Source organism: Mustela erminea, chromosome 1 (assembly GCF_009829155.1).
Source record: "Mustela erminea isolate mMusErm1 chromosome 1, mMusErm1.Pri, whole genome shotgun sequence".
In the NCBI taxonomy this organism is placed as follows: Eukaryota; Metazoa; Chordata; class Mammalia; order Carnivora; family Mustelidae; genus Mustela; species Mustela erminea.
In genome coordinates this window covers 95,578,049-95,592,799 of record NC_045614.1, presented here as the reverse complement: position 1 = coordinate 95,592,799, position 14,751 = coordinate 95,578,049, and the positions used below count along the sequence as shown (strand labels likewise).

The 14,751-nt window shown below is 52.6% G+C and overlaps 1 protein-coding gene across 2 annotated transcripts in view; it reads right to left on the bottom strand.

Moving 5' to 3' along the window:
- MRAS (muscle RAS oncogene homolog) overlaps window positions 1–14,550 on the bottom strand; it is a 61,790-nt gene extending 47,240 nt beyond the window's left edge. Inside the window, exon 1 of one of the 2 annotated variants that reach the window (XM_032334228.1) lies at window positions 14,391–14,550. The gene's annotated coding sequence lies outside the window, so the exon portion shown is untranslated. Of the gene's footprint in view, window positions 1–13,957; window positions 14,174–14,390 lie in introns of those variants that run through there. The other variant, XM_032334221.1, reaches the window with a different exon arrangement.
- Window positions 14,551–14,751: the final 201 nt, after the last annotated feature.

Sequence of the window (14,751 nt, the reverse complement as noted above, 5' to 3'; positions counted from 1 at the left end):
AGTCCACCACTCACGGCAGGTGCTTTCAGTGGCTTGGCTCTGCCCTCTGCAGGGCCCCCTCCCAGGTATTACCCTCCCATCACTCTGGCGTTGTCACCCCATAGTCAACCCCCATGGGTGTCTGAAGCTCTCCCCGCTGACCATACCATTCTAGGCCCTCCCTGAACTGCCCTCAGCCCCGCTTGCCCCTCACGCAGCCTCTGCTCCCGCTGATTCCTAGTATGGCGTCCCTGAGGATGGAGATGGTGCCTAACTTGTCAGCGGCTCCAGCCCCTGGCAGGGCACCTCAGAGTCTGCCAATGACTGTACTCTGCCGTTTCAGCTTTCCTCCACATGTGAGAACATTCCTTCTCTAAGGAACCGCCTCCTGAACCTCCCTTCCTCCCCAGCCCTCTCCTACCATCCAGGTCTCCTTCCTCTCAGCCACATGCTGTGTCTAAGGAGTGCTGGCCAAGTGGCAGGTGACAGCCAGGGGCCTTTGCAGCTGTTAGGCCATTTGACTCCTCATAGTTACCACACCAAGAAGGCCTTGTTCAGCACCTGTCAGTGATGAACCCCGAGGTCACAGAGGTTCTGTGGCTTGTCCGTCTGCGAGTCCAAATGCAAAGCTCCTAGCTCAGCTACATGGCCATTCTGTTCCTTCTCGGGAGCATGCCCCACTACTTCTCCCTTCAAATCTGGGAGTTGGGAGTTATCTTCCTGTCACATCTGCCCACTAGGGTGGGGCAGGCAGGGGTCTGATGGACCGCATCATCTTTACGTCTCTAGAGCCCTGGCACAGCTTTCTGCACAGACACTCCTGGTGTCAGCTGTCGGCATTTCCACAATATAGGGTAACACTGGGAGCCAACTGGGATTCTGGCTTGGGTAGAGAGGCGAGGACAGAGGTAGTGTGGGGACTATACCCAATGGGCCAGGCGGGTCCCAGAGTAGTAAGTGGTGACCCTCATAAGGGAGATAATACATGAGGAGTTCCACTAGGTACACATGGGCCCCAGCCCAGCAGAAGTGGGTGACAACGAGCAGATGCTTTCCTGCCACGCACGCTCCCAAAACAGTGAGTCCCCCCATGTCCCAGCTCCCTGACCACTTTGCCTAATGGTCTGGAGATGCCACACACTGTCCTAGGAGCCTCCTGGTGGCAGCAAGGCAAATCTAGTATTATCTTTCCCCTAAGTGAGAGGGTACAGTTGGGGGGAGGGGACAGTTAAGCAGAACACAGCTTCACGGGTTGTGCCTCAGCGCTGTCCCAGACCAGAGCTGCCTGTCTCATAGAACCATGGCCTTGCACTGGCGCACTGAGAAGTTAGCAGCCTGGGAGAAGGGCAGGGGTGGTGACAGACAGTAAAGGGAAGGTCTGGAGACCAGGGGCAGGCATCGCTCTGTGTCAGCAGCCCCTGGCTATGAGATGAACACTTCTTACCAGGTCTGACTATGGCTAAACTCCAGCCCTCCAAGTCCTGGCTGTCCCACTACCTCAACTGCTTTACCCTTCAGTGGCAGAAAGAGGCGCTCAGGGAAACAAATGAACTTCCTCATCTCATGTGCTCACAGAAGCCAGGTGGATAAATGAGAGAAAGGGGCAGGTATGGACAGTAGGGAGCAGTGGGGCCTGCGGCAAACAGACCACTATTACCCTCCATCAGGAGGTGGAATCATGTTGACTGCGGCAACAAGAGCATATCTGCAACAGGTTGCCCGATGGTTTAAATTTTTAAAGAGTAGCCAGAAATTGGAATTTTTACGTGAAGCTGAGGGTTCTTTTTTTAAAGATTTATTTATTTGCAAGAGAGAGAATGAGAGAGAGAGCATGAGATGGGGGAGGGTCGAAGGGAGAAGCAGACTCCCCATTGAGCCAGGAACTCTATCCAGGACTTGATCCCAGGACTTCAGGATCTTGACCTGAGCTAAAGGCAGACGCTTAACCAATTGAGCCACCCAGGTGCCCTGTGAAGCTGAGTTTTTAACGTTAACTACCCACCATTTGAGCCAAATGAATCCCCCATCCCCTGGGGGGGGGGGGGCTTCAGCCCACAAGGGCACCTGCTGCTGCCCCTGGGCCACTAGAGCACATAAGGCAGTTACTCTTTGCACTGTTGTGGCCTGGCCTGGCTTGGGCCACAAGAAGGTGTGAGATTCAAGGAGGTGGAAATGACACTGAGAAGTAGCAGCAGCAGGGGGTTAGCAGTCTTTAGGGGGAGGACACGGCCCACCTCAGGAGTGTTCAGGGGCCAAGGGAGGTGAAGGGCAGGAAGGCACACATTGCTTACATGTGTTTCTATCATTGATATTCAAGATGTCACACACAATTAATGAAAAACGTAAAAATTTATATGTTTGACCAACAGTGAGACAGAAACACAGTTGAGACTCTTGTCTGAGATGGGGCGAGGCAATCCAATCTCCATTTTAAACAAGTAACCAGGCTGGAGAGAACTGGGCTGGAGCAAAATAAAAGGGAAACTTCCTGAAAACGAGGTGGGCATGACAATGAGCAGCTGGGGAGGTGTGGAATCTCCTTGAAGCAGGATGGAAGAAGGAGGGCCCAGCAGCCGGCTCTGGAGGGGTGAACCAGGGCTGCGGGGGTCGGGGGGGGGGAGTAGTGGTGACTTTTCAGGGACCCTCCCAAACTCCAGATTTTAAGCCCACTCCGCTGCAAAGGCGGGAGGCAACTTTTCACACCCCTCTCCCCAAATGCAAAACAGTCGCAGCAGGTCTCCTCCCCTCCTCAGCAGACAGGCCAGGACTTGGGGAGGGAGCAGCTGGCGAGCTGGCAGAACTGATCTGTCCCCAGCAGCCACTACTGGCCTCCTATCTCCCTTTTTCCTACAGACAGCACTTTTATAAAAAGCCCCGTGTCATTGGCCCCTCTGCTAGGTGTGTGACCTCAATCTGTGTATAACTGTTTCCTCACTTGCTGATACCAGTATCCACCTCACAGGGCTGTTTGGAGGATGGGATGAGCTCACACAGGCAGGTGCACAGAAAGGATTGCTATTCTTCTTGTTCTTGTTACCGTTATCACCATCAGTATGTTGTGGGAACTCCTGCCAGTGCCCCTTCCACCAAATTGTGCAGAAGAATGCCCGGGGCTACACATGGGTATTTTCCAGGTTGTCCCAAAGTGCTCAGGGTGGGGGGTGGTGGTAAGGGAGCCAGGCGCTCCCACTGAATCACCTCCTTCAGCCTGAGAAGCTCTTAGTACAGTCCATAGGCTTGGCTATCCCAGAACTTAACAAGGAAGCGTATTTTATTTCTGATAATGGAGAAACGACCAGAATCCACCCCCTGGGCTGCCTTGTTTCAGGGATCTGGAGAAAGGGGGACGTTTCAGAGCTATGCCCATGCTACAGCCCATCTCATGGGAGCTACCCTAGGGGCAGAAAAGTCAGAGGCAAAACAGATGTCAGGAGCTTGGAAATGGGTCCGATGCATCAGTTTTGAATCCTGGGTGTCTCACTTCCTAGCTGTGGGTAGCCTTGGAAAAGTTATAAACCCCTCTCCGTGAAACCACTGTTGCTAGAAGCAGCAGCCTGCTGGACATGCACTCGGGCTGAATCTGTGGCCGGGACCGAGCATACTCTAGTACCTGTTTATTACGTCCACCCCACATACTTGGCACTTCACGTGTATTCCTCATGCACCCCCTACCACACCTCAGGCCGGGTGAGATTACTGTTACACTCCCAAACACTCGGCTGTCCCACGACCCTGTGCACGTGGCCTCTCCGGCTCCCAATGTGTCAGTTCCATGAGCACAGGGCGCGTCCTCTGTTGGACCCTCTGCTGTCCCAGCACACATATGACACAAAGAAGGTGCTCGATAAGTGTCTGCTGGTTTACATCAGCTCCAATCCTCCCTGCTACCCTGCAGAATGTTCTAACAGGAAGGAGAAAAGTTCACTCTTGGGTTCGCTCTGGCCATTGGGACTTGATGTGTCCAGTACTTAGTGCTGTTACACCTGGCTAGCCATGTAAGGATAGGGGGCCTACCTCTTGCCTAGACAAGTTCTCTAGTAGGTTTTTCTGAGACAAAAGCCTAGGCCCACAGCCTGGTCCAGGACAGATTTCATGACAGCTATGCCACCAAAAGTAAAGGAAATTTGGAGTTCTCAAGACTGGGAAAAAGGGGCGCCTGGATGGCTCAGCGGGTTAAGCTGCTGCCTTCGGCTCAGGTCATGGTCTCATGGTCTCGAGTCCCACATCGGGCTTTCTGCTCAGCGGGGAGCCTACTTCCCTCTCTCTCTCTCTGCCTGCCTCTCCATCTACTTGTGATTTCTCTCTGTCAAATAAATAAATAAAATCTTTAAAAAAAAAAAAAAACTGGGGAAAAGTGTCCAGGAAAATTAGTCCCTGGAGAAGGGGCACAAACTAGACTTGAGGAGACAGACCGGCCAAGAGAAGTCTTCCGAGGGTGAGCGGGCAAGAGGAAGAGGTCTGCTACTCAATTTTAACTTCTTCCCTGTTCTGAAAGCCTGTTAGCTGTGGCTTAATAGGGGTTAAGGAATGAGGAAGCCAAGCAGATTGCACACATGCACGGGGGCAAAGCTGGGGCAGCTGACGCGGGAGGCCGGATGGCCAGTGGACATGGTCCCCACCTGGAAATCCTCCGAAATACTACAGGTGGGGGGCATTTTCATCAATGCTTGGGTAATTTTTAAAGAAAAATAAATAACAGGCACCTAGGTGTCCCAGTTGGTTAAATATCTGACTCTTGATCTCATCTCAGATCTTGATCTCACGGTCATGAGTTCAAGCCCAGCACTGGGTGTGGAGTCTACTTAATAAATAAATAAATAAACAAACAAACAAACTTTGGGGGACCTGGGTGGTGCAGGCAGTTGAGTGTCCACCCTTTGGTTTCTGCTCAGGTGATCTCAGGGTTGTGAGACAGTTCCCCCACCGTCCGGCTCTGTGCTCAGAGTAGAGTCTGCCTGTGACTCTCTCTCCCTCCGTCCCTCCCCGCTGCACTCTCTCTCTCAAGTAAGTAAATAAATAAATCTTAAAAAAAAAAAAAAGGAAAAAAAAATGCACTCAGAGAAATTCTACACAGAGAAAATCCTTTGGGAAGAATGATGAGATATTGGGGAGAGCATGTCCCCATTTCCATGGAGGCATGGATGTGCTATGAGGGCCTGGCCCAGTAAACCTGGGTCAGGAAGAACTGGGATGGGGTGGCTGGGACATCTGCATTGTTCCCTGTTGGGGACCTTGCAAGGGAGGCTCACAGAGTGGGGGACTGCCCAAGTCTCAAAACAACAGGTAGCAGGGCAGAAATCAGAGCGAGGCTCTTCTGGCCTGCAGCCCATGCTCTTTCCCACTCTCCTGTGGGTGTTCTGAGGAAGGAAAGGACTGAGACCCCCTCTGGCCACCAATTCAGCAGCCCTGCTGGTGGCCCCAGCCCCATGCCAGGGACCCTGCCTGGGGCCCTCTCCTTCCACACACAGAGGCTCTCCCAGCCCTCCGCCCTGTCTTTCCTATTCACTCACACCAACCCTAAATAGAAAAAAGTCCCTGTTAAGGGCTTTATTAGAATGGTTATTTTGTTGGAGCGCCAAGTGGCCTACTCCAGCTCCCCCTTTCCATCCCTCCAGCCGTCCCCAGTTTGAGTCCAGAAGGAAAACAAAGGCTTTGTTTCTTTATTTTGGTTTCCTCTGTAAAATCTCAAACATGCAGGAAACACCCACCCAGGCCCAGATAAGTGGACTTGGGGCCACTGTCCTCCGCAGGCGGGTGGGGTTGGGGGTCAGTGAGTAGGGATGGGCGGGAAGATTCTGATGCCAGCTGACCTTAGTTCCCTGGGAGGCCAGCAGGGCACCTGGGGCTGGGCCTGGCTTCCTGGAGAAGAAGGGCTGGGCCTGAGAAGCACCAGGCCTTCCGGGCTCCGCTGCCCAAGGACACTCAACCTGAGGAATGTGGGTGTGGAAGGAGGCTGAGAAGACAGATCTCATACAGTTATTTTTTAGTATATGCCCCCAAGGCTTTGGGACAGTGTCTCCACCCTTTTCCATCATCCCTGGTTACAATAAAGCCGGCATTGAAAGAAGAACTTGATAGTGGCTATTTTGGACCACTGAGCCAACTTGTGAGAGAACAGTCCTTGCCAAGACAGATGGGCTCGCTTGGGTCTCCCTACATTTCCAGTAGAATTCAAATACAGGGGGATGAATGTGTAGGTTATCCAAAAGGGGGAATTTTCAAGAAGGTATGTTGAAATTCTAAAGGATCAAAAATCACCTAAATGAAATGAAAATTAATTTTCCTTTTTTTTTTTAAGATTTTATTTATTTACTTTTCAGAGAGAGAGAGAGAGAGAGAGGGAGAGAGAGCAGAAGCAGGGGGAGCAGCAGGCAGAGGGAGAAGCAGGCTCCCCGCTGAGCAGGGAGACCAGATGCGGGACTCGATCCCAGAACCCTGGGATCATGACCTGAGCCGAAGGCAGATGTTTAACCAGCTGAGCCATCCAGGGATCCCAAATTTTGCTTTTGAAATGAGTATATGCTGCTTTCGAGAGGCAAGAATCTGTCCCCAGATGCCCCTGAGAATGATCAGTTTCTGTGGGGTGAGTGGGCCTCCCCACCTCCACCAGCCATCCAACAACCTCCAAACAGCCCTCTGTGCCCACAAACCCTGTCACTGCTTGGGTACTGGGCTATATAGTCTGGGTACTTGGTATAGTAGGGCCGCCTCACACATAGTGTATACAATAGGTTCCATCTATGAAACCAGAACTTTTCTTTTGAAAGTAGGCCTCATTTAAAATAAAAAGGGTTTTTTTTGTTTGTTTTTTGAGGGGCAGGAGGGACTTTGGGGGAGGCACTCTATTCTGTTTCATTGACCTATCTATTCCTGTGCCAGGCCTCCACCACTTTATTCTGGTTTTATAGTATTTTAGTGTCTGGTAAGACTGGTCCCCTCTCCTTACTCATTAAGGTCTATAAGCAAGAGAATAAAATGCTCAGATTTCATTCTGAAATTTTTGTCCACGTTAAGATGGATTTATAGGGGGCAAAATTATAGACCGAGAATCAGTTAGACTGGTATTGCAGTAACCTAAGTAAGCCATGTTAAGGCTGGAGACAGAGTAAAGATGATTAGCAATCAGGGGAGGAATTAATTAGAAATAATCCAAATCATCAGATTCAAAAAAGAGAGAAGTGGGCTTGTAAACATAACAGGTCTGTGTATTTCCAAATAATCAAACAGGAACTGGTTTTATAGTACGTTTCACGGCCTTCCCTGGTGCAGTCTCTGGACAGCTCTTACCAGACAACACAGCCCGACAAGCAGGTCCCTCTGAGGTCCCCGTGCCAGTGTCTGGCAGCACCCCCGTCAGACTTGGGAAGGGACATGGGCCATGCTGCTCTCCCTGGGCCACTCAGGGACAGAGAATATTTCAACTCACTCTCAACACTTAGCAAAGAGAATGTGAGGCCCGCCTCAGGTCCCCGTGTTCTCTTGGGCAACTAGTTCAAATCTTCCTCCCCATCGTGACTCCCTGCAAATGGAGAATGCCTGAGTGTGGAAGGCTTTCCTGGAAGTTTCTGAATCTCCTCGGCATGGCTTTCCAAAACACTACTCTGCTAAGTGTTCTAACCCAGGCTGGGGCTTCGAGCTTCAAGGGGCGAGGCAGGCTACCGCTCCGGCCAGGAGCCCTGGGAGTCCTGGAGTCCGCTGGGGGTGGGAGGGAGAAGGCTGCAAACAGCTGCCTGTCCCTCCTTACTGGGCCTGCAGAGCGGACATCAGAAACGTACCACACTGCACCTTAAACTAGTTCCACACTTTGGAATGGAAGGGGTGTTTTGCTAAGGTTTGTGTAAAACGAGCTCCTTAGCAAGTCACTGTTATCTAATTATAAAATCATGTTTTTTCTCTCTCTATTCTAAACACAGAAGTCTATCACTTACACAGCGTATGCTTTGGGCAGGTACGACTACACTCTGCTTGCAGCCTGGCCTGAATTCGCAGTGGTCCAGGCAGGTGCTTCCAGAGTAGATCAACATTTTGGACAAGGGTTAAATCCAAAAGCACCCACACGCCCACTGCCCCCACCCCCCGCGGTGGTTTCTCCGCAACTATGGGCAACCTTGGTGGAGGCCCAGAGGCCCTTGCTGAATTAGTGGAGGACAGGAAGCTGAAAGAGCCAGTATGCAGAAGCTCCAAAGCCCACCTCGGGCCGAGGACAGGCCCAGACCAGCGAGGCCTTATGACCAGGGACACGGCCAAAGTCCTGACCTACTGGGCAACAGATTGAGTATGGATGAAATCGCTGGCCTCTGTCCATTTTGGGAAGGGACCCATGGTGCTTGTTACATGATCCTTTATATTGTCATTTTTCTATTTGTCAAAAAATTAAAAAATAAACCAAGTGTCCAAAAGATCTAGGGGTTTGCAGTTGATTGTAAGATTAATGGGAGTCAGGAAGTACCATGGCCACCCAGGCACTCTGCCTCTCTTCCCAACCAGTGGCTCCATCACATCCTCTAGCATAGGCCACTCTGTCCCCCTCCTCACAAGGGCTCGCCTGTAGCCCTGGCCATTGGTGCGCAGACCCCTGAGGGACAGACCCCATGACCACCAGGAACCAAGAGAGGGGCCATTTTTGGTCACCCGCTTGTGGGAGTGGCCCAGTGTCACAGAAGGATATGTACTTGGGGACCAGATGGACCTCGGTCAGACTCCTGGGCTCTCCTTTTCTCAGGCTTTGACTGGACATGGCCTCCTCGACCTCCCTGAGCCTCAGTTTCCACATACGTAAAAGGCTAAGGGCAATTGCTATGAGGCCTGGTATGGCTAATAGAGTGTTTAGCCTAGGCCCAGCCCCCAAGTCTTTGTTGAAGGGAGCAGGGGGAGGAGGAAGGGGGTAAGGAGTGGGGAGAGAGGGAGTAGGGAGGGAGGGAAGGAGGAAGGAAGGACAGAGACAAACTGTCTTTCAACCATTTGAGGAGCTGCTGGAGACAGTGGAACTGATGATGGAGAAAAGCATGACTATCAGGGATTCGCCAGGGACAGATCCAGGGCAGGCAGCTTCAGGGGAGAAAGGAAAGAACCTGGCAAGGACGAGAGAATCCCCAAATGGAAAAGTGGACAAATTTGGGGGCAGCAAGCTTCCTATCTCTAGAAGTATCCAGCTGAAGCCAAGGGAGTAAGGGAGGGACTGTTAGGGAGAGACTCCCTTGAAAGTTTCCCAGCCTTTATTCAAGGGCTCACTTTCCCATTTGTTCCATATTTGTTAATTACTGAACTACTACTGGCTTAATCTTTACCTTAAAATCATCATACTTTGGGGCACCTAGGTGGCTCAGTCAGTTAAGCGTCTGCCTTTGGCTTAAGTCATAATCCCAGGGTCCTGGGATGGAGCCCTGCCTTGAGGGGGGGGGGGTCCTTGCTCAGTGAGGAGTCTGCTTCTCTCTCTGTCTACTGCTCTGCCTGCCGTTCCCCCTGCTTATGCTCTCTCTCTGTGTCAAATAAACAAAATCTTAAGAAAAAAAATCAACATACTTTTCATTTACTTTTTTTTTAAGTTTATTTTTTAGTAATTTCTATACCCAACATGGGGCTTGAACTCACAACCCTAAGATTAAGAATCACATGCTCTTCTGACTAAGCCAGCCAGATGCCCCCATCATACTTTTTAACTTAAAACCTTTCTCTAGTGTTAATTTGAACAAAATATCCATTTTCTAAAAATGGATTTGATGTGATGCCTGTATTGTTATAATACATATAAACAAGCATATTAAAATGAAACGATGCTATATGTGCCTCACCTAAAATTATCTGCCTGACCATGTTAAGAAATCTGCCCTACAGGATCTGAATCTAGACTAACTACGCTCCAGGGTCCCCTCCTGGATCTATGATTCTGTTACGTGAGGTTGCTTGAATACTGATGATGCTCTTAATCCTTACAGCCCTTTCTGGTCTCCCAAGCATGTTCTCATCTGTGTATTTCATCTAATCCCATGATGACCCTGAGGGCAGGCAAAGAAGTCACAGATGGCGCCTGGGTCCCTGTAGTAGGAAATGTGCCCAAGGCCCTCTAGTTAGTCACAGACCAGAACCAGGGTGCAGAGCCCCCAACCCCCCACCCTCTCCTCATGCTACCACCACACCAAACCCCAGTCTATCCTTGGTGCTCTCCCCAATCTCATTAGCATCACAGCCCAGATGTGAATCATGGTGTTTTATCCATTTAGGTGGCCAGAGGCCGAGCTCTGGAGATGAAAATACACCCCTCTGAGACCCATAAAGACATTTCAGCAACTAGCTATGACCTAGATTGTCATTTGGCCTTCTGGCCATCAGCAGGCCCCACCTAGAAAAGCTACCCAAAATACTAAAGGTCAATGAGAGGGACATTAAAAAGTTAAACACACACTGTTACTTCCTGAACTTTCTGAAAGGGATGGCTGCAGAAAGCTGCCTTGGATCTTGCCAACCTGGTGCTCAGTGTTGGGGGCCGGGGCGAAGTCTCTGGGGGCAGGTGAGATCAGCCTCATCACCTGCAGCAGACACACCCACCCAGAAGGCTGGAGACAGCAGGTGCCCAGGGGTGTAAAGGACTGTCACCTCAGCTTCAACATCACCTCTGTTGTCTGAAGCAGCCACCAAAACCTGGCCTTCACTCGTAACATCTACCATCCCAACATGACAGCCTGGCTGTGGGGGCAGAGCCATTGAGTGGGTTCCCGGTAACCACTAGTGAGACAACGTGGCTTAGACCAGGGGATTTAACCTGGTCTAACCTGGAGTCTAACCAGGACTTTGTACACCCAAGCAGCTTTTCTCTAGGCTTCTCCCTGGCATACTGAAGAGGCTGGACCCAATAAGGTAAAAACCATTGCTCTCGTCACCAGACCCTCAGCCTTCTTGGCTGCCTTTCCCATGTAATAGCTTGCTGGAAGTGGCGCTAATATCCAGTCTCTGTGTAGAACAACTTCACATCTTCGGCATCTTTGGGAGATCTAAACTCTGCTTTATCTACTATTCTTGGGTTTTGTTGTTTGCAGCCAAAAGCAGCCCCATCGATCCAGTACCACAAGGCCCAGTGGTAATACCCAAGACGATGAAGGTTGTCCAGGCCTCAGAGTCCACCCATAAAATCTTTCTCAGGGCCTGAAGTTTCTGTGCAGCCCTTAGACAATGGATACTTGCCAGGTGCCCCAGGGCACAGGGAGCTCCTTCAGCTCCCTCCTTTATTTCGTCCCCACTCAAAGGTAACTACATTTTACCTGCCCTGAGCCTGGCAGGTACAGAACCTCTGCAACTCACTGCACACTCTGGATGCTTGAGAATATTCCAGTTTTGCACAAGAACGTGTTCCCATTCAGGTCACATAAGTATGGTTTGTACGAATTATACAATGCTCATGAGCAGGTGTGCTTCCCATCGCTTGCAGGGAGGAACCCTCCATGTGGGGGCATTTCACGGCAGGACTGATTACACCAGGTGTGAGATATAAAGTGGGGTCCATGTTTCCCTGAGAAGTCACTTGATCCAGCCCACTGGTCACCATGCAAATCTGACTTGATGGGAGGACCAGTTGCCCCGGGACCTAGCTTGTTTCATCTGAGTTTGGTAGTCCTCCCTGGCTCCAGGTCATCACTCAAACTCAGGAGTCAACCCCAGAGATCTATGACTTTATGAGCAGCTCAGATCAACTCACTGTGTGAAATACATATGGTTAGAGCTAATAATAAAATAAAAGTTACACCTGCCACCAAAACGCCTTCTGTAGGTGAAAGTATGAGTAGTGGAAAGTGCAAACTGCCTTTTGCAAGAGCAAAGCAGGCAAATCTTGGAAGATTGTCTCTTGCTCACTGGGGTTCTGCAGGGGGCTCTGACCCTCTTCTCCATAAAGAAATGTTGAGGGGCATCTGGGTGGCTCAGTCCATTGAGCATCTGCCTTTGGCTCAGGTCATGATCCTAGGGTCGTGGGATGGAGCCCCACCTCAGGCTTCCAACTAAGTGGGGAGTCTGCTTCTCCCTCTCCTGCTCCCCCTGCTTGTGTGCTCTCCCTTTCTCTCTGTCAAATAAATAATAATCTTAAATTTAAAAAAAAAAAAAAAGATGTTGAGGCCAGGGGCTGGGGTGGGGGCAGTTTCTGCTAAAGCACCCCACTTCCTCAACACCACCCACCTCCAAAAGAGGCTGGTGGACCCTGCAGCCATGAAAACCCCAGAGCATTGAAGCCCAACACCTCCTGACCTGGCAGAGAAAGTACAGACTACACCATAAACTGCAGACAGAGAAACTCACTGGCTGCCGCAAGTGAGAGCAGACCCAAGGTTGAAAACGACGGCCCGAAATATTTTCAGCCCCTGTCAGTAGGGACTTGCAATTTACCGGAAATTAGTAGATTTATAAAATGTTAGCCAGCTCAAGTTTCTTCTCTGGGAAGACAAGCAGAGAATCTCTAAGAACTGTCTCCGGGAAATGCTTTGTTCACTGCAAAGCCCCTGACACATGTCAGTTATTAATCCCACGAGCTCACCACCCACACTTCCACCAACCTGCGCCTGTCAACAGAGCAAAAGGTTACCACAGGCTGCACCTGGAGCCCTCAAGCCAGGGAGAGCTCGGCCCTCAGAAGAGGGGCCTGAACAGCCACAAGGTCTCGAGATAGGATCCTGGGCAAGTTACTGATACTTTCTAGCCACAGCAACCGAAATGGATGTGGGTGCCCGGGTCGTTCAGTCTATTAAGTGTCTCCCTTGGGCTCAGGTCATGATGTCAGGGTCCTAAGATCGAGCCCCTCATCCCCTGGCTCTCTGTGCGGTGGGGAGCCTGCTTCCACCACTCTCTCTGCTTGCCTCTCTGCCTACTTGTGATCTCTTTCTGTCAAATGAATAAATAAAATTTTAAAACAACAACAATAAACCTCTGGGAGAGTCTTGTCAAATGATGAGCAAGCACACTCTGGTCCAGTGCCTGGTCTGTGGGAGCTCTGCTGACTGCTGCTATTAGAGGGGGGCTTTGGGTTTTTAAGTCAGATCTCCCTTAATACTCTTTTCAGGCTAGAATTCTGAGCCTTGTCAGTCATTCTCTACCATCGGGTCCAGGACAGACTGTGTGTCTTGGAGATGCAAGAACCATTTAGCTCAAGGAGGTTCGGTACCAGCAGGGGCCCGAGAGGGAGGAGGTGGGGGAATCCCAGAGCTCTGAGATCAGGGCCCCATGAGGTAGCCCTTGTCCATCTCTTCAGACTTGGCCTTCTCGAAGGCGAGCACAGACCTCAATTCCAGCCACAGAATGTAACTGGGTGTTCAGTGCCCACGCTCCTGCCAGGCATCACCTCCTCTAGGAGGCCTCCCCTGACCTTTCACACTGTCTGTCCCACAACCCCTGCTCTTCCCTGACTTCGTCACGGACCACAATGCGCTGTCGCTCATTTTTTGTCCTTACCTTCCCCGCAAAGCAGGAACGGGCACCATGCCCCACTCAATGGGCGCCCCAGCCAAGTCCGGTCAATGAATGAGCCGGGCCCCAGTGGTGAGCAGAGCCCCAAGCCCCGGGTGCCGTGAAGGGCCGTTTGTGCGGCAGGCTGCCTTTTATTTTTGAGATAAATTTGACAACACCCGCGGCGGATCCCTGCCCACGTTAACGCCATTTTAAAAGGGGAGAAAGGGTCCCCCCACCTCCCCCGCCGCTCCCCGCCGCCCACCACCCCGCTGGTCCCCGCCGAGGCGGACAAGAAACCGAAGGGCGGTTCCATGAAAGAGGCTCTCTGGGCGGTGGACAGGCCCTCCCCGCCGCGGTCTCTATTGTGGCGGATCTCTTGATCGCACGACGTTACGCCGGGGCCCGCGGTGGGGGCAAAAGGCCACTCCCCGCCAGTCCCCGGGCGCGCTCCGCGCGAGGTGAGTGCGGCAGGGCCCGGGGGCGGCCACACCTCCCGCCCCGAACAAAGCGCCCGGCCGGGCCCCCTGCCCTCCCCGGCGGCTGCACCACTCACCGCGCGCTCCAGCCCCGGCTCGGCTCCGGTCCTCAGGCCGCCTCCTCCATGCCCGCGCGGCGGAGGAGGCAGCGCCGCGCCCGGCCGGCCCCACTGCAGCGGGACTGGCGGCTCCCGGCCAGCCGGCCCTCTGGCCGCTCCGGCCCGTCTCCGCCCCGGCGCCTCCTTAAAGCGACCGCGCAGCCCGCGCGCGCCCGGAGCGCCCGGCGCGCCGCGCATTCCTTATATTGCAACAGCGCCTGCTAAAAATAGAGCTCCGCGGCAAGCGCCGGCGCTGGGGGCGGGGGGTGCGCCGCGACCCCGCCGCCCCCGCGAGCACCCGGGCTCCCCGGACGCGCGGCCCGCTCAGTCCCTGCCACCCGGGCAGACTGCCCCCGGGCCGGCTCCGAGCGGGGTCTGCGCCGCCGCCTTCCCCGCGACCCCGCGCGCTTACCCGGTCAGACCCCGGCTCCGCCGCGCTGGCTTTTAAAGTGGACGCGGCATGGGAAATCGCTCGGGCCTGTTTAAGAGCCTCTGGCCGCAATCTTGAAGTCTCCGCTCCAGCCCGGCCAACTTTTGAGACTACCGACGCCTCCCCAGTCCTTAGCCATCCCGTGTCCCCACCTCAACGGCGTTCGCTTCGAATCCCGGGAGGGGTTTCTTCCCAGATCCCGAAGCAGCCTCCCTTCCCGATAGGCCTTCTCGGTGCACCATTTCTGGGCCCTCAGTTCGTTCCGATGGATGCGACGGGCACAGGAGACACTCGTGCTCCATTTCATTGTTTTAGTTCTGCTAACTCTTCTCCATCGATGACA